Genomic DNA, 26,133 nt, shown 5'->3' on the forward strand with positions numbered 1-26,133 from the left:
AGCTGGTTAACTATTATATTTACAAATAAACGATGTTCTAAATAAACAAGGAAGCTAACTCTGGAGGGTCCCTGATGCCCAACAACGTAGCAGGTGTGGTTTGGCAATTTCCCGCAGACGATTTCCAGTTGTACTGCTGAGGAGGGGTTTGAAGGCCAAGGGCTTCTGGGGACTAGACTGGGGAAGGCGTCCCATGCCGAAGGGGGAGCGCGTTCACAAGCAGCTCGCTCTCGAGGCGCGGCAAGAGCAAGTCTGTACCGAGGCGTTTCCAGGGAGGCTGCTCCCTGGTGGGAAGCTCTGTCCGCTCGCTCCGCGGACTACTGCCTGCTTCCTTTCCCGGGCAGACGCTAGGACCTTGGGGGAGCGACTGGACCTGAGCGGCAGCTCTCAGCTCTGCCGTGGCTGGCGAGGTGAGCCTGGCTGCTGGGCTTGGGGCTGCGCCGCGGGCTTGCCGGGCCGGGCAGCGGCTCACACCGCGTGTGCACCACCCCGCTCCTAGGGAGCCGCCCCGCTCGGGGCCCAGAGCATCTGCTCGCCGGCGCGGGAAGGGCGCCGCGTTGCAAGGTGGCGCGGGACTGGGAGCGCCCCGGTGCCAAGTGAAGTTGGCCCGTGTGGACGGAGCGGCGCGCTGAGATCATCGGCGGTAGGCTGCCCGGTGAGTAACCCCGGGGGCTGAGGTCTGCCCGGCTCTCGGTACAATCTGTTGCTGTTTTAAATACTCGTCCTCACCGTTTAACGAAACCCTGCTGGAAATGTGCTATGCCGGGGCTTCCCCTCTATGTATGGACACCCCCTCCCCCGATCCTCCCAGCTCTGGGGAGCCGGGGCCAGATGCATCCCTGGTGTGTAACTCCACTGAAGTCAGCTGAGGTGCTGCAGCAGGGTGGATTGAGCTTCCCCCATCCCGCGCCCAGGTGAAGAGGAGGAGGGAGCTGGAGACGAAGGAAGGGGCCCGTGGTTAAAAGGGTCATTCCACCCACTGGCCATCACGGCAGCCTGGGGGGCTCAGGCACGACAATTCTGGAGCCCGCAGTAATGTTGGGTGAGGCGGTAGCTTGTTCCCCGCAGCGCGGCCGGGCTGGGGTGAGGGTAAAATGGGCAGCCTGCTGCACCTTCCCGGCTCATTGCACATCACTGACTGCTCCTGACACATTGCCTTGGGTCAAAAGCGGCATCTGAGGGTTTCTGTACTTTCCCTTGCAGTCTATATGTCGAGTCCTGTTATGGAATTTGAGAGGAAATCGCCCTTTCTCTCCGCAGGGTTTTAGGTAGTTATGAGGGGGAAAGAAAATCTCAAAAATATTAGCATGAAACATGATGAACTCTGCTTCTAAGTGAAGGCAGCCTTGTAGTTTGAATACATAGTGTTTCAATACCCTGTCACAGGTCTCAGAGTAGCAGTTGTGTTAGTCTGTATCCGCAAAAGGAAAAGGAGTACTTGTGGCACCTTAGAGACTAACAAATTTATTAGAGCATAAGCTTTCCTGAGCTACAGACCCTATCAATAATAATGTTTCCGAAGGAAATTAGCACACCAGTAGTCCACATTTACTTGGACTTTCACGGTCGTTCTTACTAGGATACAGTGGCCAGTGTGACTCTTGACTTTTTAAAACAAGAGGATTCCTGGAAGGAAAACTTTTCCATGCTGCTAGCTCAGGCACCTTAATGTAGGAACTACAGGGACTATAAATTGCCCCCTGGGAGAAGGTGTATGATGGTAATCAGGAGAGATTTGAGGGCCTGGGGAAGGAATTAAATAATTTTCCTCCACTATTCTGAGCCATTATTGGAATCAGAAACTTTGGTTTCTACTCTGCTTTGTTATTGGCATGAAGAGGCATAACTAGAAAAGGGTAGATAACAACTCTGGATCCTTGGACTGAGGTTTAATTAATGTAACTGACGATAAAGAAATTGTGCTCTACCTTACTCAATATAAGTAATATTGGGATATTGTACATCAAGGATTTGTGGTAGTATGTTGCATCTTAAGCTGTATTATCCAAGGGGAGTCTACTACCTATATAATTTGTTATACTAGTCAATGGGCATATACTTAGACATTGCCAAATATTTTTATTAAACGTATGGATTTTTCTGCATTTTATTTCTAAGACACGGCTCTGATTTCTGTTCAGAGCAGTATGGCCTAGTGGACAGTGCACTGGACTGGGACTGAGGAAACTTGACACTGGTTTGCTGTGAGACCTTGGGCAAGTCCCTCCAGTTCTCTGAGCCTCAATTTCCCCATCTGTAAAATAGGGTAATGATATTGACTTCCTTTGTAAAGTGCTTTGAGATCTACTGATGCAAAATGCTATATCAGATCTTGGTATTATTATTATGATTAATTAGCTTACATTTTTCTTTATACCACTTAAAGGAAATATTTTATTTTCTGTTTTGTGAATGGAAATGAATAAGCAAGGTATCTCATACCAAAATATGTTTATACAACATCACTGATTATGTTAGCACAGCTCTCAGAATATTTGGTCAGGTCTTTACTGAAGTGGTGCACTGGTGCAGCGTTTTAAGTGTAGACCTGCCCTTAGTTGCTGCAGAGTAAGCACCGCAAACAGATATTGTAGGTCCCACAAGTACTATGGCAACATGAGTAATTTTTAAGCACTGGACTGTTAGTTTCCTTCCCTCCCACTAGGAAAAAAATCTAGAGATGTAATGTTCAGAAAACTTAACAGTCATGTTTTAAGTTAAATAATATTTAGGACTAAAACTTTCGACAGGGCTCATTAACTTGGTTCTTAATTGTACTCTTTCTGCAGCTGATTTTCCCCCTCCAGTTGTTACATTCCACATGTTATATAACAGCGTCTACTGTATTCAAAGCAGCCATGAGGGTCACTAATTCTATGTCTTGATGCTAATCAAGACTGAAAATGGTAGGACCAAACCACTAAAGTGACATCTAAGCTCTCTGTAGTAAGTACAGAATTGCCTAAGGAAATACTCAACGCTGAACTGAGTTATTGAAATGATGCTAATCAGGAAGTTGTGTGCAACTGTTTTGTAATATCACAGGTGACCTGTTTATAGTAACAGTAGTTAAAACCAGTTGTCGTTATGAACTGCTATACCTAGTAATATGTGTCCGCTTAATATTAAAGCACATGTTAAAATAATATTCTTTCTCTCTCTTCTGCATAGGCAATCAGAAGAAAACTAAAAGTACCAAAGGGGCATGTTGTGGTTGTGATACTTTTGTTGATTTGTTTAAACTCATTTTACAATTTAATTCATAAAGTTCTCTCGTCCAGCACCTCTTCCACCTTGATGCACTCGTCAAAACAGTCAATGAAAGTATCATAAAGACAGAAGAATAAAATATATAAAAAAAACAAAATGGCATTATTGAAAAGTTGTGGAGAATTACACACAGTGACAAATAGAAATCAAAGCAAAAATATCACTGTAAAAATGGAGGGCTCACCCTCTGCTTCACTATGTGGATTATTCCCCATCCCCAGGGAAGATTCAGGCTCAGACTCCAGAATGATTTTGGAGATCCATGGAGACCTTTGGTGGATCTGCCAAAGGCAAGGAGTATCTTTTGAAGTCCCCTGCCTCATCACAGCTGCCTATGGCCCGTGGATGGCAGTGCTGTCCCTGACTCTGCTCTCTGGAAGGATTTCCATGGTGCAAAGGAGCAAGTCCCGCATAATTACTGAATATATCATCCTTTGTAGTCCTCTGTAGGGAAGTGTATCTAGCTCTCATTGCAATCAGTGGCTAGCAGTAATGTCAGAAATCCTAAAGGATGATGCCTTTGTAGAAAGGATTTCTCATTGCTTCTGTCAATTATTATGTTAAAAACCCATCTCTTTTTTTCAAAAAAGAGATTCAGTTTCATCCTTATTTATCATTCAGTATGAGCAAGGCTGAGAGTCATTTACATTCTTCAAAATGCAAGGAGTTTTTCTTAAAATAATATCTTACCTGAAGGCTTGAGTATATTGTAACATTGGCACAAAGGTGTTACTGCTTTTAGGGTTCAGCTTCAAATAGGAAATGCCACCAAAGAATCTGCTGGTTAATTGTATGCATACATCTGCATATGAGAAGAAGTTAATGTCATCAAGTCCTTGCATAATTCTGAAAACACTTCAGAAGCTAGGGCCTTTCAGGGTGGAATTTTCAAAAATGCTCTCTGCATTAGCCTAACTGCTCAATGGCTGTCATCCTGCACCATCAAATAAAATGGGAGCTTTGCCACTGACTTCAATGAATGTAGCATCAAGCTCTATGGGAGCAGGGTTAGGTCACACTTAAAGCGTGCTTAATGTGGGTTAACTTATAATATATACAGTGTTTAACATATTTAGATCAAACTTTGCTCAAGGATTGTTTGCTGAAAGAGGTCTGCCTAACTGCTGTGTACAAATCAGGCAGGAATCAGGATTTACTCAAGTTTAGTTATTTTACAGTGTTTCCACTTGCGGAGTTTTGTTATTGTACAATATACATGATAAATAAAAGAACCGTGCTGTCTCACCCTATTATTTTCTAGCTCTGTTTATCAATATCAGGTTCCAATTCTTCACTCTAGTTTCAATCACTTTCAAAAGGCAGATAAAGAGTTCTATATAACAAGGATATAAGCGTTTCTTTCAGATCACAAATTCTGGAGCACTATTTGGGAAAATTTACTGGTTCTAAAAGCATTTGTACTGGTTCATCAAACTTTCTATCTTTGGTAGGTTGTATAAAATCAGACCTTAAAAATCATGTGATTCTGATTAGTTGCTTCTTCTCTCACTTCAGTTCTGATGAGTACTTAGCAGACAATACTTGTTAATTGGTAATTATAGAAATAAAAATTTTAAATCATTTCAATGTAGGGAATTTCAGCTATCCCATTATAATAATGCACTTGTTTCTAGATTTGAGTGTACATGAGTTATCGGCAGCTAAAAGGTCAGTAGTGCATCTGTCTTTTTGGAACTGGCTCAGCATCAGATAAAGCAGTAGTTCTCAAACTTTTGTATTGGTGACCCCTTTCACTTTGCAAGCCTCTGAGTGCGACCCCCCCCCCCCTTATTAATTAAAAACACTTTTAAATACATTTAACACTATTATAAATGCCGGATGCAAAGCGGGGCTTGGGGTGGCGGCTGACAACTCGCGACCCCCGCCATGTAATAACCTTGTGATCCCCTGAGGGGTCCTGACCCCCAGTTTGAGAACCCCTGAGATATTAGACCAGTGTAACTTTTTAGTCTTCTGTGAATAGGTTTCACGTGATGCCTGTTGCAGATACTGAAACTGGTGAGAAAAGTTTGGTAATAAATGCTTTTTTTTGTCGTTCAGGTTCCAAAGATTAAAATCTCATTGAATCCTTGGATGGGGCTGCAATTTGACCCCTCAAAAAATCCCAATCTTGCAGACTGTTTTTTCATAATCCATGTCTTATCCAGCCACAAGAGAGTATTTAGAGGCTGCGTATAGGTTTGTTCGGTAACCTATTACAGGTGTATAAATCACTGTAAAGCTATGAAATTCATGACCTCTTAGGTAATGTAAGAGACTTTTTTCAACTTTTTATTTGGAAAAAGTGTATAAGTGGCAAACAATTTGTATTATTTTTTTTTTTTATTTAATCCTTTGGCACTGGCTAGATCAAGAGCTCTTGAGTTAGTGCACTGTACGCTAGTGTTCAGAACTTGTGCTAGGAAATTTAGACTCCAAGTTTAATTTTAAATTAGATCCTTAATATTTGAGCACACTTTTTCTGTGTCTTCATATAAAGTATGCCATGTATATGTGAAGTCCCATTTGTCTGCTGGAGTTTGAGGGCTCTTTCAGGGTTGTTAATGTGCATTCACCATAGAGATTATCATATTTTAAATTACATTTTAGAGCTCCTGACACAGACTGTATATTTCTATGACATATAGTCTTTGTGTACTAGGCATCTACTTCACATGTAGCTTGGATGTTTGTTTAGTTTTTAAATGACAAAAACAATAGGCCTGATTCTCCATTCAGTCACACCAGTTTTATACTGTTTAATATCATTTACTTCAGTGAAGTTACTCCTGATTTCTGTTGCTCTGAGAAGAGAATTGGCCCAGTGGATCTACATTATGGACCATTGGCCAGATTTTGCTATAATGTACACAAAGGTAAAACCAGAGTCACTACACTGACATAAGTGAATTGACTCTGGATTTACACACGTGTATGTATCTGAGAGCATAATTTGGCCCTATCACTACAAATGTCAGTTAAATATTCCTTTAAAAAATCAGGCATTTTCAAAAGTATTAAAAATAATTAAACTTTAGAACAGGTAAACTTTTAATTTCCTTTTTTGACTTCTAACTTTCAAGGCTTTGTTGTTCCATTTGGCTATTGTGCCAAGCTCCAGCAAAGAACAAATGCTATAGCAGGCATTTTTCTAAAACACCTGTTCCAATGTACTTTAGCAGCTGTTGAGTGTTAATTGTACTTTTTTGGTTTTTGGCATGTTCTATTATAGGGATTTTAAACCCATAGGTGCAATCTCTTGGTAAGGATCTTTAATTTTCTGTTTATAAATTGGCCTCTTAAACCATGCTAAGAAATGGGTCTGGTCACAGAACACTAGTGAAAAGGCAGCTTTATAGTCTGCAAATACATTTGAAACATCTGGGGTGCAAAATGAGCGCGGAACTTATCAATTATGTGCCAGATATGCCAAAGGTGCTTCCTTGTTACCCTCAAAGGAGGCTTACTTGTTGAATCTGCAGACTTTCAATTTTGAGACAAAGGGCGCCATTTCATTCGTCTGTAGTTTATTTTTATTTCAGCAATAGTCTTGAGTTTCTGAAAGGAAAATAGCCCTACTATGAGCCAACTGTGCCTTGTTGTATATTGCTCTGTGGGAAGCATGCAAACTTTTTCTGATGCTTATAGTCACTACACATAGTGATAACTAGAAACTAAAGTGATGATTCTTGGATAGCAAAGGGGTTGCCAAGAAGATAAAGGAGCTCAAAGCCTGCAGAAGGAACAGATGATAACGCACAATCTTGAGAAGAGTGCTTACTCCATATCCTCTATTAATCCTTTCTAGGTGGGGGGGGGGGGAATATCCATCATGGAAATGCACCCCTGACTTGTGACAAGTAGAAAGAACTTCTCAAAGACGTAGTTTATTTAGCGCAGAGTGGTCTCTTGTGCATAATTGCTTCTCCTGAAGCTAACTACTCTTTCTGGATCAGGAGCAGTGCTCCTTAAATCTTTAGCAAAATGGAGATTATTTAAATTTGGTATAAATTGCACTTGTAAGACAAACTCCCTGCTGATTGGAAAGTTGTGCTGAGATTGAATTAATGAGAATTTTTCTGTCAGTTCCTTAACGTGACTGTTTAATAACCCCCTTTCTTGTCAGCCCTGATATGTCAATGTGGTACAAATTACAACTATAATTTGATACTGGGCTAATTCTTATATGATGAATACAACACGGGGAATTCAGTTGCACCAGCATGCCTGCATACTCACTCCAGGATGACACTGAGCCTGACTTGCAGCTCACTTAAATACACGAAGTGAATTCAGTGTAACTCTATGGAAGTCATTGGAGTAAATGTTAGTATAAAATCAATGTAAGAGAGAGCAGAGTGATGTCCATTGTGTTGTGAAGCACACTTTAGTCCCAGGCTGCAGTACAGGTTGCTGTGCTACAGAGATAAGATACCCCTTTCAGCATCTGTCACATGTTGATAGCCTGCTCTTCATCTGCTGTGGTCTTCCTCTCTCCCATGTGGCCTTTAGTCATTCCTCTCTACACATAGTCAGATCGACTTCACAGGCCCTTTGCTTATAGGCAGTGCTATGAGTGCCTACTCCAGGGATCGGCAACCTTTGGCACTTGGCCCGTCAGGTAAGTCCACTGGTGAGCTGGGATGGTTTGTTTACCTGCAGCATCTGCAGGTTTGGCCAATCGCAGCTACCACTGGTCTTGGTTTGCTGTCCCAGGCCAGTGGAGCTGTGGGAAGTGGCGTGGGCCGAGGGATTTGCTGGCCGCCACTTTCCACAGCCCCCATTGGCCTGGAACGGTGAACTGCGGCCAGTGGGAGCTGCGATCAGCTGAACCTGCGGACGCTGCAGGTAAACAAACCGCCCCGGCCTGCCAGCAGATTTCCCTGACGGGCCACGTGCCAAAGGCTGCCAATCCCTGGATTAGTCTCTAGGCTGCTCCGGCAGCTTGTCACCATCCTCAGGAGACTGCTAATCTAGTCTAAGGTGGCATCTCTGCTTCTCCTCACTTTCCCTGTCTCAGGGGTAAGCACTGAGTGGGGTAGTGCATGGGGGCCAAAAGGAAGCTATATTTCAGTTTTGTGCAGGAGGAAAGACACCTTAACGATACCACTATCACATGACATTACTTTTCAGTTTGTTGGGTCCTCACTGAGTGCATCCGATGAAGTGAGCTGTAGCTCATGAAAGCTTATGCTCAAATAAAATTTGTTAGTCTCTAAGGTGCCACAAGTACTCCTTTTCTTTTTGCGAATACAGACTAACACGGCTGCTACTCTGAAACCAACAGAACTTAGGGTCAGATACACCAATTGTAACTAAAATGCTTTATATTTGCCATTTAGTTAGTGAGAAGTGTTTCTTAGCTTGTGTATATTTATACTGCTGGTTTGAGCAAAATTAGTAAACTTTTCCATTTCGTGTTCTAAAGTGATACGAGTAAGGTCTTAGCTAGGTTCCAGTAGCAGTCTATTTGTGGTGTCATTTGTTACCCATCTTATCTCTTCCTTTTAACAGATGAGTGTTTTTAAGGGTTTTTTTTAGTAATGTTATAAAAATCACCATTTGCAAATTAATTTATGGTAGTAGGTAATTTAATTCTCCAATCTTTTAAGACTACTATATTGATCAGCTATAACATTAAATTAATGTTTTGAAAATTGTTTGGCTAATCTACATTGAATCAAATTTTCCATGGGTCCCAGACAAATGAATCTTAAATGACCTTTTGGTATTAATTTGTAGAACATAGTTTGTGTAGGTTTGCAATGGAACAATATTTCTGGAACATTTATTACACCATATTCAGAAGTATTATATATTTCAAGTAAAAACAGCCCCTTTGAATACACACACACCCTGCAGATGTAATGTCCAAAGTTAACTAGTACAGAAATGAACTGGCTCTAAAAGGTCCCTCTCCTCACTTCTTGTGCTTTTCCTTGCTCTTTATAAAAACTAAGGATTCTTTTTATTTCTCTCTCCCCTTTTCCACATCTTTCCTACAACTATTTTTTAAAAGGACACCATTTATTACTCTTGTTATGCACGGTATCAGACCTTCTGCTGCCTAGCATGGCGTGGCCAGTGTTTATGGCTTTTACCCTTTTATTGCATAAAAATATCACAAACATATTCATGTTTTCTTTGAGGACAAGTCAATCTTTCTCCTGTGAGGGGGTCCACAGGACATGAGCCATTAGGCTATTATCTGTGAATGCAGGCAACCTGATTAACTGATCAAAAACACAGTTTGTGGAGAATGGGTTTAACACCAGGGGGCAGAGGTCCTTTCCACAGCAATTATGCAAGTCATCCTTATCCAAAATGCCAGATTAATTCAATTACAGTTTGAATGATGTTTACTCTTTTCTAATAAGGTAAATTAAACATGTATCTTGAACTAACATTACTAGTCACTGGTTTCAGAGTAACAGCCGTGTTAGTCTGTATTCGCAAAAAGAAAAGGAGTACTTGTGGCACCTTAGAGACTAATCAATTTATTAGAGCATAAGCTTTCATGAGCTACAGCTCACTTCATAGGATGCATATTGTGGAAACTGCAGAAGACACAGTATGCATCTGATGAAGTGAGCTGTAGCTCATGAAAGCTTATGCTTTAATAAATTGATTAGTCTCTAAGGTGCCACAAGTACTCCTTTTCTTATTACTAGTCACTGTTGTTCCTGGATAGCTTCAAAATGGGTTTCCTCCCCTGTCACTGAAACAGGTGTGAGACTTTATTTAGTTGTTCTTCTCAGTGAGTGTGAGGATGTGACTCAACAGAGCTAGCATAAGGAAACTGGGTGGATTAGAAACACTCATCATGGAGAAATCCCACCTATTCTATTTTGTCTTTTCTTTTATTCAGCCAATTTCTGACATAGTCAGGCACAAACCTTGAATGAGAAATTACATATAAGAGTTAAACATCCTTTTTGGTTTTCATGCTTTGTATAATGTGTCATCCTCTAATCCAGGGATCGGCAACCTTTGGCATGCAACCCATCAGGGAAATCCGCTGGTGGGCCAGGACGGTTTGTTTACCTGCAGCGTCCGCGGGTTCGGCCGATCACAGCTCCCACTGGCTGCGGTTCGCCGTTTCAGACCAATGGGGGCTGTGGGAAGTGGTGGCCAGCACATCCCTCGGCCCGCGCTGCTTCCCGCAGCCCACATTGGCCTGAAACGGCGAACCACAGCCAGTGGTAGCTGCAATCGGCTGAATCCGCGGACGCTGCAGGTAAACAAACCATCCCGGCCTGCCAGCTGATTTCCCTGATGGGCCATGTGCGAAAAGTTGCCGATCCCTGCTCTAATCTCAAGTATCTTGCTGTAAATAATAATGAGAAAAGAAATAGTTTCACCTTCCCTGGTGACCATTAGGAAATGTTGGTTTTCAGATGCTTTCTGTACAGCACTTAGATGCAAAAACCTGTTGGAGAAGAGAGTACTAGCTATTTGTGGTTGTTAATAACTGGTATCTGCTATTTTTGCATGTATAATTTGGTACCCACAAATAATTATGCCAGCAGTGAGTTGCATAGGTAACTTTCATTCTGGGTGTTGGGCTTTGCAAGTGACTGTTCTTTTAGTGTAGTGTTTAATGAAATATTTAGATAGGTTTTTGAATACTTCTGTAGTAAATATAACCGTCATGCCTTTTAGTATCTTTTTTGCTTCATATTCAAGACCTGACTATTTAACCCTTACTAATGGTGAGTAATAGTTACTCTCATGAAATCAGTGTAAGTGCTACTCATTGGGCCACATTTTCTTACAGTTACTCACCTTAAGGCCTTGATCCTCCCTGTGAATAGTCCAATTGATTTTGGTGGTATTATTTACACAGACCACTCACGGTGTGTCACTTTAAAGAGCATATGTATAAATCTTGCAGGATCAAAGTCTTAGTAGCATTTTACTCCACAAACAGGCCTATGGAATTCAGTGGGGGTTATGTGTATAGTATGTGGTAGAAAATTAACCATGCGTTGTGTCTGAAATCAGAAACGCCTGAGGAACTTTACTCAAGTATACGTATACAGGGAGAGCCATAGCTGCTCGGCGTAAGCAGAAAATACAGGAGTTTATATAGCTGAAAACCACAATTTGTTAAGCACACTTCCTTTAACAGCATTTTTCCTTATTTGGCATATAAAACAGGCTCCAACAGTAGTTTTCCTTATTTGGGATATAGCAAAACAAGCTTTTCCTGTTATTGACAGGTTGTTCTTTGCGGTTAGGTTACATTTCCTAAGCTCTTCTGTTGCAATTACCCCACAATGGAATTTTCTTCAGCCTCTACTTATGCTTTTACACACACAGTTAGCTTGACCAAAGTTTTAGGCCTACTTGGGAAGTTTAGTCCTACTGGATTCCCCTCCCCCGCAAGTAAGATACTAAGCAATATGAGGAAGGTCTGACAATTTGGCCTACTGTGAGTAAGAGCTACAGAAATGGGTCTCCAACCTTCACTCACAGACGAAAGATTTAAACATAAAGACCCTACTGGGAAATTTTCTGGGGGTCTCTGAAGTAGAGCCAGTTGTGCAGTGCAGGGGGATTACCTCCTAGTGAATTTGTACTATTATAGTATATTTATTTACAGTAGCCTTAATTAACTTATCATTCAAACAAAATTCAAAGTTAACTAAGAAAGAGAGGATGGAAAAATTTTTAGAAAAATAAAACCTGCACTTTGGAAATTACATAGCATTAATAGATCTCCCTTACAAATGGTAAAATTTGACTGCATTATAGGGAATAAAAGTGGTTTTACCGCAAATTTTACAGCTCTATTTTTGCTGATAACACTGGACCCTTTTTATGATTTGATGTGATCAGATGGTATTGAACTTCTGGGGGAAAATGCAAGGGTTTTCTTTGACTGAAAGAGCATATGTCAGAATTGATGGGGATAGTAACCCTGCTGTGTTGTTGCAGGAACCCTGCCTTTAGCACTGAGACACATCACTAGTCATTTGAAGGTATAGTGGTTAGAAAAATACTGGTTTATGTGCTTTAAGGTATGCTGGCATGACAAGCATTCACTAATTGCATTCAATTCTAACATCATATATTTAAACTGGGCATCTTGTCCACAGTAGTAGCTCTGCTTGTCATCACTAACAGTCATCACTAACAGTTAAAACGTCACTTGTCATCACTAACAGTTAAAAATAATCACTTAGCAGGATGAAACAAGGATGGAAAAGAAAAAGAAACAAAATCGATAGATCATGTTCTAGTCCATTTTTATTGGCCTTGTTTCTTCCATGTAGCCCCACTCACTGATGACTACATATTGTTCCTTTTAGTTTAAGCAAGGCATTACAAAGTATATTTTTTTAAAAGAACCAACATATTTTTGGGAGAGATGTAGTAGCCCAATACACATTTCATAGATCACACTCTGCACAGCTTTACCCTTTCTCATTCAAACCCTTTCTCCTTAAATCCCAAGGGCCTGGTTGTCAACTGCAGCTCTACTGACTTCAGTTGGAGTGGTGTTGGAGCTCACCATATGAAAATGGAGTCCAAAATGCACATTCGTGGCCTCGAGCAGATTTCTGCCATGCTCTTTAGTCCCAGTGAAGTCAAATACAGTAATAATCCTGTAGCATAAACAAACTAAAAATGCTATGTATGTCTTTCTCTAAATCTTGTTGCATTTCTGTATCTTTATGCATCTGACTTGTTCAGTCCACTTTTCTACCATTTTCTCCTTTGCTATTTACTCTCTGCTCTTTTTCTTATCTCTTTTCGAAAAGCAGCTTTTCTTTGGATTGACAGAGGAAATGCCATTCCCCTGACTGACTTATCCTTTTGAGATGCTTCCCATTCTTATTTCATGATTGCATTTTAAAAAAAAAGTAAATAAAACCTCTGAAATTGTCTTAATTTGGGCTGGGAAGTGTGCCCAATTTTTGATGGAAATAGTACAAAGATCACTATTAAATAGGGGAATTAACCTTACCTGATTTCTTTTCTCTATTATTTGGCAGCTCAATTACAAGTTGTCACTGCACGAGAATACCCCATGTCACCGACTGAAATAGAGAGGGAAACGTTGGCACCTGCTCTCCAGCAGCGTTCCTGACCTCTCATCACTGCTTCACAATACCATTTGAGTTTAGAAAAAAAGGGGCTGCTCGAAATTTAAAATCTCTCCTACTCTTGCCATTTTATCTCCAGCCTGACATACAATGCATCATTTTAGCAATTCAGCTGGGAGAATAAGATAAACAATCAGATTTTCATATATGTTATATAGTTACTTGGTGATCTCTTTCCTCTCACATAAGCTGCTATAGTAATCAAATATTTACGCCTGGATTTTCCAGTGTATCCATATTTTTAGTTACTTAGATTCATTACTCTGAAGGGAATTAAACTATTGCTAATTTGCAGGTGGCTGGCGTTTTTAAATTGTGCTTTCAGTCCTCAAGTATCAATCATCTCACAAGCAGCTCCCAGGGAGATCACTTTCAAAAAGTCTATAGACCAAACCAGGGAAGGAAATTGGGGATTCTTTCAGCGGAGGTTACGTAGGGATAAATCATGCAAAACTGAAGGTTTTATAGGTAACATTTTCAAAAGTGCTTAAGTGATTCATGAAATCAATGTGATTTGGATCTAAGTGCTGAAATTACTTTTTGAAAATGGGACTCAGGCTCCTATGTCACTTATGCAGAATTGAAAATGTGTACTCTGTAAATCTGGTGCCAAAGAAGTGTAGAAACAGATAATTTCATACATTGATTTACAGATATCTTTGGAGCCTGCAGTAGGTGTGTTAATGTGATGACTCAGCAATTGGAAAATCCAAATTTAAAGTCATTTTGTGCCTTCCCTTATTTTAAAGCTGTCTGGGGTCTGATTAGGGTCTTGCATAATTTAGAGCAGTTTTTGGGCTGCTCTAAAATATGCTCATCTGCAGTGGCCCCTTTGGGCTTTTGTGGCCGACAAGAATAGCTGGAGCATAGTGCACTCTGGTTATGCTACCCTGTTCCTTCCTCTGCCCCTTCCTTCCCCTGACAAGCCCCCTAAACCGGGTATTTTGAGAAATGGTGGCACAGAGCAACTCCAGCTGTTCTTCATCACCCAGGAAACATTCTTACACCAGGAATATTCTCTGGAGACCTGGTCCATGTATGCAGCTGGAGCAAAACACTGTCTAGCCCATTGATTTCAATAGGTGTGTTTGGGGAGTATGCACTTTTCACCCAGAAAAAGGATTGCAGAATTGGGCCCTTAAGCAGTTCATTTACTCCTAGCTGGATATGACCGAACACTGGAAAGAGACCAATCCACTATTTGTCTTAAGATATTTAAGCCTGGACTGGATTTATCAGATAGGTATGAACATTGAGGCCAAGTACCCTTTGGGAATCATTTGTGTCTTTCACCTTTTGTCCTTGTTTATGGAGAGTTAGTGGGAAAGTGAAGCCAAAACAGGCTTTAGTTAGGATTTCTGACAGGGAAAATACCTTGCATATGTTCAGCTGACATGTGGAGCAGTTAGGAAGAAAAGCACTATAAGGATGAATTTCTGGTACCTTGAGGTACACTTTGAATGCATTGAATGTTCTCCTATAACTGTAAAATTTTGCAATTTTAAAATTTTACCTACTAGACAGAGACTGTTAGGAAAGTTGTGACCTGTGGGGAGGAGCCACACTCCATCCCACCAGTTGGTGGCAAGGATGCTACAATTCTTAGACCCTGCTATGAGGTTCCATCTTAAGCCATTGGCTAAGAGATGTCTAATACATTTGAAACTCCCCTAGCCTTCCAACTGAGAGAATGAAGAAGAAACATTTGTCCTCTCCTCACATCCCTCCTGTCTGTTGGAAGGGTTTGTGCTACTCTACCCTTTCCACAGTCTGTCATCTGAGTCCTCCTTTGCCATGAATAAACTGTAGCGCCTCACTCTGCTTTCACAACTAGCAACAGATTGAAATTGCCATGACTGTACTTAGTTGTCCGTGCTGCTTTTCAGACCCCTGAAATGTCTATGCCTTGGCTGTATTTGACATCTTGGAGTCCTACACAAGGCCTGATTTTTCTGAGGGCCTGTTTCAGCACTTTTCAGGTGTCTCATAGACACTTCTGAAAAATGTAGACTGGAGTCTGCAGTTGTCTCAGGCACTTCTGTGGGGTGCACCAGGGTGGGAGGCAACGTAGGAAGACCCGTGATGTCCTCTCATCTACAAGGGGTCAGGATAATCTGGCCCCAAAGTATTAATGTCCTTATTAAAAAATCTGTTCAGAGGAACATTTTAAAAAAGACAAAATGGATTTTTTTTGTATATTACTGTTCATTATCCATCAACCCTGTCCCTAATCTCTCCATCCTCTGCAGCAACATACAAATATTTTTCTCTTACTATAGTTGTGTATGTTCCTTCTATACCATGACTTGAGCATATGGTATGTTTTGGCAAGGAGAGAATTTCCAAGTAAATAAAGTCTGGGATAAGAGTTTTCATGATGGAAAGTGCTGTCAGGCCATTTTAGAAGAATTAGTTTACTTTCTGTGTTCAGAGATGAAATACAAATCAGCAAGATTTCTCCAACACCATGAGAGGACTCTTTTCATTACCTTCCTTTTGGGAAGGAAAAGATTCCTTTGGTATCTTGTCACAGAGTTTGTTACTGAAAGTGGCTTTTCCAAAGGTAAATTGCTCATCTCTGAACATCATATTATCCCAGTTTCCTCTGCTTTCAGCTGAACAAAACTGAAATGTGTATATTTGATTTCACATATAAGATAAACTCCTGTTTCCACTTACCAGGAAAATTAAGGTGTCTTTGTGTTTCAAGCCAGATGGGACAAGAAACAGAACTACACTCAGATGCTAGTTGGATCTCTTTTATTCATTTTCATGTGATAGTCCTTCTGGGTTTCTCATAAACTTTGTATCATATGGCCTATATAATTGGTGCATCCAAGACCTCTGTTATATCATCATGATGACTTAAAAGGCACAAAACAAAACAAGAAACCATCTCCTCATTCTGTTGAAGTCCATTTAAGTTAGGGATAGGGCTGTGGTCATATGGATCAGGAGTAGGTGGCACAATGAGTATGAACCCTTAATGACACATCTTTGTAGATCAATAGTTTAAAAACTTGGAGTGTCTTCCACATTTCTGAAAAACATTATGGTAGTGAAGCTTGACCTTCAGAAGATATTGGGCCCGATTTTTAGAAAGACCTCAATCCTGCCTCTGCTAATGAGGGTGTAAATTGTATCTGTCATTAATTGCAGGTGCAAACAATAGCATTTTCACTGCAAGCTATTTTTTTGCAAAGTAGTCTTACATGTTCATGGGTACTGATCCAAAGACAATTAAAGTCAATGGGAGGCTTTCTTTTGACTTCCACAGGCATTGAATTAGGTCCATAATTTACATTTGTGACTGATTATGCTCACAAAATTACACCTACAAAAATGGAGGCCATTTCTCAAAACCAGACCAATTGTGCTTCATTGTCAAGTTTTTCAGACTAATTCAATAATGTCTGTATTTTTCTTTCATCTTTTGGGGACTTTCAGTACTGTATATTAAAACTGTCTGGAATTATACATAATTGACTTATTGTAAAAGATTTCTCCAGCCTTTAAATAGATTTTAGCTCTGTTGTTCTACATACGCTGATTCAGAAAGTCCATAACCAAAAAGAAACTCTTTCTTTTGGGACAGACTTGATTCTGGTTCTCTCTTTCTGGTTTTCCTGTTACATATTTATAAATCTAGTAGGCTCTTGATTTACACTTGTGTGATTGTTGTATGAACAGCTCGGGTGAGATCAAAAGGACTGAGGTGAAGATGAATAGTTCTCTTAGTTACCGTGAGAATGTTTCATTTAATATGATTGAAAACATCATTGAGCACATAACATGTATGAAGCACTTATGGATGTTCTGAGATTTACTTTAAATTTATATTTTATTTTTTAAAAATATTCTTCCCCCCAGCTCAAGTCATGACAAACAACACATTATTACTGCAGCCTCATTTTAACAAGATCTGGCAGACACCCAAGAATTTGCAAAGACAACAACAAAAAACCCCAGCAACAACACCTCACACATTAAAAAGCTTTAGATATGAATTAATGCTCTGTTCAATACTTTTTTCACCTGCTTTGAAATGGGAACTGCGACTGTTTGATAATTTGAAAGTTGTCTTTTATGTTCACTTCTGTATGTACCTCTGTAATCTCAGTTAAAATGCTATTGAGGAACATCTACTATTTTAGAAACTCCGTGATTCACAAATGATCCCAACAGCAACTGTCGTAATAAGCGCAATTGGGGAAGACTTTTATTTTTTTCCTTTTCTCCAGCAATGGAAAGAATCCCTAGTTATAGAAGGATGTGCCACAGCACTGCCATAGCCCTCTCTTAAATAGATGCAAACAATGAGGGAGCACTATGTTTAACTAGTCAAGCAATCTAACTGGCTGAGGTATACAGATATAGAGTGAAATCCTGGACCCGTGGAAACCAACAACAAAATTTGCTTTGGCTTCCATGAGGCCAGGATTTAACCCATGAACTCTGAAGGATACCGTTAATGGTATTGCATCATAAACAGTTCTGAATATGAATTATAACAGAGGCTCTCAGCCTTTCTAGATTACTGTACCTGTTTCAGGAATCTGATTTGTCTTGTATACCCCCAAGTTTCACATCACTTAAAAACTACTTGCTTACAAAATCAGACATAAAAATAGAAAAGTACATAGCACACTAGTATTGAAAAATTGCTGACTTTCTAATTTTTTCCATATAATTACAAAATAAATCAATTGGAATATAAATATTGTACTTGTATTTCAGTATATATATAGAGCAGTATAAACAAGTCATTGTATGAAATTTTAGTTTTTACTAATCTCGCTAGTGCTTTTTATGTAGCCTGCTGTAAATCTAGGCAAATAAGTAGATGAGTTGATGTACCCCCGGAAGACCTCTGAGTACCCTCAGGGGTACATGTACCCCTGGTTGAGAACCACTGAATTATAAGACTACAAAGTGAACGCTAGTGCTCCTATCCTAATGGAACTGCAAACGAGGGGAAGTATATTGCAGTACAAATGACTGTACTCTCAGAGCACTATAAAAAGATTCTTAACTTACAAAATTTTGAAAAATAGAGGAGGGAGTAGGGTGACCAGATGTCCTGACTTTACAGGAACAGTCCCGATTTTTGGGTCCTTTTCTTATATAGGCTCCTATTACACTCCCTTTCCCTCCCACCCGCTGTCTCAATTTTTCACATTTGCTGTCTGGTCACCCTAGGAGGGAGGGATGAAACGAATAGGTTTATTTTAAATCCAGAATGTTTTCTTCAAGTCAGCATATCCTTAAAATGAAACAGTCCCACAGTTTAAATGAAGCCATCCATAGCATGAGGCACTTTTCTGTCTGTACATTTTAGGATGGGATTTTCAGATGTACTCCAAATTGGCCTAACTCTGTTCCCACAATGTTAAAACTCCTGATGATTTCCATGGGAATAGAGAAAAGGAGTACTTGTGGCACCTTAGAGACTAACAAATTTATTTGAGCATAAGCTTTCCTGAGCTACAGCTCACTTCATCGGATGCATCTGATGAAGTGAGCTGTAGCTCAGAAAGCTTATGCTCAAATAAATTGGTTAGTCTCTAAGGTGCCACAAGTACTCCTTTTCTCTTTGCGAATACAGACTAACATGGCTGCTACTCTGAAACATGGGAATAGAGTTAGGCCAACACTGTGAGTGCCTTTGAAAATCCCACCCTTAAAAGTAGTGTAAATAAAAATACATTGGCTCCATCCTGGAGTCCTCAGACTTTATGGAATTTCACCGTGTCATGGCCTGCCTTCTCTGCATGACCAGGAAGCCCCCTGCTTTTAGGAGAGAATGCAGTGGGAGTCCTCCTTTCTTCCCATAGGAAGGAATGATTTGTCCTTAACATTGTCAGAATAAGGGAATGATTGCTTAAAATTAGTCAAAACAAATGAGAAGCTGATGATCTGTGCATGCTTCCCACTCTGATCAAACACATTGGGCTATTTGCAAGGCTGTGTTGGAGTAGAAATTATGCTGCATATTTGAAATGAAAGTCTTAAAAAAGGAGATAAACTGTGGCTAGCCATCATGACTGGCTATTGCTGGCTGGTCCCTTTGAAGGCAATGGGAGTTCTCTCTCTTACTATAACGCGAAGGAGGATTTGGGCACAAACAAACTCCGGCACCATTTCACCTTTCAAGGGTGAAATTCCCTCAGTTCAGGGGCTCAGCACATGCCCTATGCACCACTTAAGTCTTGCTGATACTCTCTCTTAAAAATTGGGATTGTCCACCTTGGGAAGGACTTAAATAAAGAGGAACATTATAGAAGTATATAAAAACAATTAATGGGCTAGTGAAGGTAGATTGGGAGCGTCTCTTCTCCCTTTGTCAAAACAAAAGAACAAGACAAGATTCAAAGAAATAGAACAGGAAATTTGAAACAGGAAATAATTTTTTCACACAATGCTCCATTAGACTTTAGAACTCATTGTTACAGGAAGTTATGGAGGCCAAGTGTGACTGGTTGTATCACAGAAAACCCCTTGGGAACTGCCAACTGATGTGCTGAGACTACCTTTAAGTCCATTTTCCTTAACTGAAAACAGCTTAAGAAGTGTTCCTGTCTCCAACACTCAGATACCCAGCTCCCAATGGGGCCGAAACCCCAAATAAATCCGTTTTACCCAGTATAAAGCTTATACAAGGTAAACTCATAAATTGTTCGCCCTCTATAACACTGATAGAGAGATGTGCAGGAGGTTTTGGAATTAATTGAAAAACTTAACAGTAACAAATCACCAGGACCAGATGGTATTCACCCAAGAGTTCTGAAAGAACTCAAATGTGAAATTGCAGAACTATTAACTATGGTTTGTAACCTGTCCTTTAAATCAGCTACTGTACCCAATGACTGGAAGATAGCTAATGTAACACCAATATTTAAGAAGGGCTCTAGAGGTGATCCTGGCAATTACAGACCGGTAAGTCTAACGTCCGTACTGGGCAAATTAGTTGAAACAATAGTAAAGAATAAAATTGTCAGACGCATAGAAGAACATAAATTGTTGCGCAAAAGTCAACATGGTTTCTGTAAAGGGAGATCTTGTCTTACTAATCTATTAGCCCTGGTCTACACTAGGACTTTAGGTCGAATTTAGCAGCGTTAAATCGATGTAAACCTGCACCCGTCCACATGATGAAGCCCTTTTTTTCGACTTAAAGAGCTCTTAAAATCGATTTCCTTACTCCACCCCTGACAAGTGGATTAGCGCTTAAATCAGCCTTGCCGGGTCGAATTTGGGGTACTGTGGACACAATTTGACGGTATTGGCCTCTGGGAGCTATCCCAGAGTGCTCCATTGTGACTGCTCTGGACAGCACTCTTAACTCAGATGCACTGGCTAGGTAGACAGGAAAAGAACCACAAACTTTTGAATCTCATTTCCTGTTTGGCCAGCATGGCAAGCTGCAGGTGACCATGCAGAGCTCATCAGCAGAGGTGACCATGATGGAGTCCCAGAATCGCAAAAGATCTCTAGCATGGACTGAACAGGAGGTACGGGATCTGATCGCTGTATGGGGAGAGGAATCTGTGCTATCAGAACTCCGTTCCAGTTTTCGAAATGCCAAAACCTTTGTCAAAATCTCCCAGGGCATGAAGGACAGAGGCCATAACAGGGACCCGAAGCAGTGCCGGGTGAAACTGAAGGAGCTGAGGCAAGCCTACCAGAAAACCAGAGAGGCGAATGGCTGCTCCGGGTCAGAGCCCCAAACATGCTGATTCTATGATGAGCTGCATGCCATTTTTGGGGGTTCAGCCACCACTACCCCAGCCATGTTGTCTGACTCCTTCAATGGAGATGGAGGCAACACGGAAGCAGGTTTTGGGGACGAAGAAGATGATGAAGATGATGATGATGAGTTTGTAGATAGCTCACAGCAAGCAAGCGGAGAAACCGGTTTTCCCGACAGCCAGGAACTGTTTCTCACCCTGGACCTGGAGCCAGTACCCCCCGAACCCACCCAAGGCTGCCTCCTGGACCCGGCAGGCGGAGAAGGGACCTCCGGTGAGTGTACCTTTTAAAATACTATACATGGTTTAAAAGCAAGCATGTGAATGGATTAATTTGCCCTGGCATTCGCGGTTCTCCTGGATGTACTCCCAAAGCCTTTGCAAAAGGTTTCTGGGGAGGGCAGCCTTATTGCGCCCTCCATGGTAGGACACTTTACCACTCCAGGCCAGTAACACGTACTCGGGAATCGTTGTACAACAAAGCATTGCAGTGTATGTTTGCTGGCGTTCAAACAACATCCGTTCTTTGTCTCTCTGTGTTATCCTCAGGAGAGCGAGATATCATTCAAGGTCACCTGGTTGAAATAGAGTGCTTTTCTTTAGGGGACACTCAGAGGTGCCCGTTCCTGCTGGGCTGTTTGCCTGTGGCTGAACAGAAATGTTCCCCGCTGTTAGCCACGGGGAGGGGGAAGGTTGAGGGGGTAGCCACGCGGTGGGAGGAGGCAAAATGTGACCTTGTAATGAAAGCAGATGTGCTATGTATGTAATGTTAACAGCAAGGTTTACCCTGAAAGAGTGTAGCCACTGTTTTATAAAATGTGTCTTTTTAAATACCGCTGTCCCTTTTTTTTTCTCCAGCAGCTGCATGTGTTTCAATGATCACAGGATCTTCTCCTTCACAGAGGCTAGTGAAGATTAGAAAGGAAAAAAAAAACGCACTCATGATGAAATGTTCTCTGAGCTCATGCTGTCCTCCCATACTGACAGAGCACAGACGAATGTGTGGAGGCAAATAATGTCAGAGTGCAGGAAAGCACAAAATGACCGGGAGGAGAGGTGGCGGGCTGAAGAGAATAAGTGGCGGGCTGAAGAGAGTAGGTGGTGGGCTGAAGAGAGGGCTGAAGCTCAAATGTGGCAGCAGCGTGATGAGAGGAGGCAGGATTCAATGCTGAGGCTGCTGGAGGATCAAACCAGTGTGCTCCAGTGTATGGCTGAGCTGCAGCAAAGGCAGCTGGAGCACAGACTGCCACTACAGCCCCTGTGTAACCAACCGCCCTCCTCCCCGAGTTCCATAGCCTCCACACCCAGACGCCCAAGAACGCGGTGGGGGGGCCTCCGGCCAACCAGCCACTCCACCACAGAGGATTGCCCAAAAAAAAAGAAGGCTGTCATTCAATAAATTTTAAAGTTGTAAAATTGTAAAGTGCTGTGTGGCATTTTCCTTCCCTCCTCCGCCACCCCTCCTGGGCTACCTTGGTAGTCATCCCTCTACTTGTGTGATAAATGAATAAAGAATGCATGAATGTGAAGCAACAATGACTTTATTGCCTCTGCAAGCGGTGATCAAAGGGAGGAGGGGAGGGTGGTTAGCTTACAGGGAAGTAGAGTGAACCAAGGGGCGGGGGGTTTCATCAAGGAGAAACAAACAGAACTTTCACGCCGTAGCCTGTCCAGTCATGAAACTTGTTTTCAAAGCTTCTCTGATGCGTACCGCGCCCTCCTGTGTTCTTGTAACCGCCCTGGTGTCTGGCTGCGCGTAACCAGCAGCCAGGCGATTTGCCTCAACCTCCCACCCAGCCATAAACGTCTCCCCCTTACTCTCACAGATATTGTGGAGTGCACAGCAAGCAGTAATAACAGTGGGAATATTGGTTTCGCTGAGGTCTAAGCGAGTCAGTAAACTGCGCCAGCGCGCCTTTAAACGTCCAAATGCACATTCTACCACCATTCTGCACTTGCTCAGCCTGTAGTTGAACAGCTCCTGACTACTGTCCAGGCTGCCTGTGTACGGCTTCATGAGCCATGGCATTAAGGGGTAGGCTGGGTCCCCAAGGATAACTATAGGCATTTCAACATCCCCAACAGTTATTTTCTGGTCTGGGAATAAAGTCCCTTCCTGCAGCTTTTGAAACAGATCAGAGTTCCTGAAGATGCGAGCGTCATGTACCTTTCCCGGCCATCCCACGTTGATGTTGGTGAAACGTCCCTTGTGATCCACCAGAGCTTGCAGCACTATTGAAAAGTACCCCTTGTGGTTTATGTACTCGCCGGCTTGGTGCTCGGGTGCCAAGATAGGGATATAGATTCCGTCTATAGCCCCACCACAGTTAGGGAATCCCATTGCAGCAAAGCCATCCACTATGACCTGCACATTTCCCAGGGTCACTACCCTTGGTATCAGCAGATTCATAGATATTTAGGCCAGAAGGGACCATTATGATCATCTAGTCTGACCTCCTGCACAATGCAGGCCACAGAATTTCACCCACCACTCCTAAAAAAGACCTCACACCTATATCTGTGCTATTGAAGTCCTCAAATTGTAGTTTGAAGACCTCAAGGAGCAGAGAATCCTCCAGCAAGTGACCCGTGCCCCATGCTACAGAGGAAGGCGAAAAACCTCCAGGGTCTTCCAATCTGCCCTGGAGGAAAATTCCTTCCCGACCCCAAATATGGCGATCAGCTAAACCCTGAGCATATGGGCAAGATTCATCAGCCAGATACTACAGAAAATTCTTTCCCGGGTAACTTGGATCTTACCCCATCTAAAAACCCATCTGAATATGTTGAATAGGACTGGGCCCAGCACATATCCTGGGGGACACCACAATTAACCACTCTCCATTCTGAAAACTGACCATTTATTCCTACCCTTTGTTTTCTATCTTTTAACCAGTTACCAATCCACGAGAGGACCTTCCCTCTTATCCCATGACAGCTTTCTTTGCTTAAGAGCCTTTGGTGAGGGACTTTGCCAAAGGCTTTCTGAAAATTTAAGTACACTGTATCCACTGGATCCCCCTTGTCCACATGCTTGTTGACCACCTCAGAGAATTCTAGCAGATTGGTGAGGCATGATTTCCCTTTACAAAAGCCATGTTGACTCTTCCCCTACAAGTTATGTTCATCTGTGTGTCTGACAATTTTGTTCTTTACTATAGTTTCAACCAGTTTGCCCAGTATGATCATCTTATATTACAAGAAAGACTTAAGTGTTAAGATTTTTCAAACAACGCAGGTTTGATATGTAAAGGCACTGGCTAATCTACTATACCATATGAAGAGAGACTCAACTGCTCTTGAGCACAATTTTTTAAAAGTACCAAAGATAAATACTTATGAAAATCAAAAGGAAATGTTTTATGTTTTCCTCTGCTTACTGATAAAACACAGTGGCATAAATGTGCTATACCAATAGGATAATTTGCATGATGTATGGCAGTTTGTCACTATGGGCTACTTGCATCACAGCAGCCCCCACAGTAGATTTGCCCACTCCAAATTGATTCCCAACTGACCGGTAGCTGTCTGGCGCTGCAAGCTTCCACAGGGCTATCACCACTCGCTTCTCAACTGCGAGGGCCGCTCTCATCTTGGTATTCATGCGCTTCAGGGCAGGGGAAAGCAAGTCACAAAGTTCCATGAAAGTGCCCTTACACATGCGAAAGTTTCGCAGCCCCTGGGAATTGTCCCAGACCTGCAACACTATGCGGTCCCACCAGTCTGTGCTTGTTTCCCGAGCCCAGAATCGGCGTTCCACAGCATGAGCCTGCCCCATTAGCACCATGATGCATGCATGCTTTGAGAGAAATCTGTGTCCATGTCCTGATCACTCACGTGACCGCGCTGACATCGCCTCCTCGCCCGGTATCGCTTTGCCAGGTTCCGGTGCTGCATATACTGCTGGATAATGCGTGTGGTGTTTAATGTGCTCCTAATTGCCAAAGTGAGCTGAGCGGCCTCCATGCTTGCCTTGGTATGGCGTCCGCACAGAAAAAAGGCGCGGAACGATTATCTGCCATTGCTCTGATGGAGGGAGAGGCGACTGACGACATGGCTTACAGGGTTGGCTTCAGGGAGCTAAAATCAACAAAGGGGGTGGCTTTACATCATTGAGTATTTCAGGCAGGACTTCGCGAAGGGTTCCAATAAGAAATGGTGCACCTAAGTAATTGTTCTTATTGGAACAAGCAGGTTGGTCTGGCCTCTGATTGATACATGGCTAGATTTATCTCGCTGCACCTTCTCTGTGAGTGACTGCAGTGTGACCTAGAGGAATGAGTCCCCTAGATGGGGGAGGGGGGGGAAGCAAATGAGTACAAAACAAATCTGGTCTATTTCTTGTTTTGATCCACTCCATCTATCTTTCAGATCTTTGGCTGGCAGCAGACGGTGCAGAAGGAATGCAAGCCATCCACATCTCATGGCTACTCGGCAGAAGATGGTACAGTACGACTGCTAGCCATCCTCATCTCTTGCCTGCCCGGCAGAAGATGGTACAATAGGACTGCTAGCAATCCATATCGCCTGCCTGCTCACCATAAGATGGTTCAATAGGACTGACTGCAGGACTAAAGAGAATGACCTGGTCAAGTCACTTCTAATGTAGTCCCTGCACCCATGTCTGCCCAGGCGCTCCTGGCCGATGTGGCCAGGAGCACCTCGGACATGACGATGACAGCTACCAGTCCTATTGTACCGTCTGCTGCCACAAGGCAAGGGGTTGCTGCTGCTGTGTCGCAATGCAGTACCACGTCTGCCAGCACCCAGGAGACATACAGTGATGGTTACCTGAGCAGGCTCCATGCTTGCCGTGGTATGGCGTCTGCACAGGTAACTCAAGAAAAAAGGTGCGAAATGATTGTCTGCTGCTGCTTTCACGAAGGGAGGGAGGGAACGGGGGCCTGACGATATGTACCCAGAACCACCCGCGACAATGTTTTAGCCCCATCAGGCATTGGGATCTCAACCCAGAATTCCAATGGGCAGCGGAGACTGCGGGA

The 26,133-nt window shown here is 42.3% G+C and overlaps 1 protein-coding gene across 1 annotated transcript in view; it reads left to right on the forward strand.

Annotated features, from left to right (window-relative positions):
* Window positions 1–391: 391 nt before the first annotated feature.
* Window positions 392–26,133, forward strand: part of SPSB4 (splA/ryanodine receptor domain and SOCS box containing 4) — a 327,295-nt gene continuing 301,553 nt past the window's right edge. Inside the window, exon 1 of the mRNA XM_073359973.1 lies at window positions 392–655. The gene's annotated coding sequence lies outside the window, so the exon portion shown is untranslated. The remainder of the gene's footprint in view (window positions 656–26,133) is intronic.

This window comes from Lepidochelys kempii, chromosome 9 (genome assembly GCF_965140265.1).
Source record: "Lepidochelys kempii isolate rLepKem1 chromosome 9, rLepKem1.hap2, whole genome shotgun sequence".
NCBI classification, from domain to species: domain Eukaryota; kingdom Metazoa; phylum Chordata; order Testudines; family Cheloniidae; genus Lepidochelys; species Lepidochelys kempii.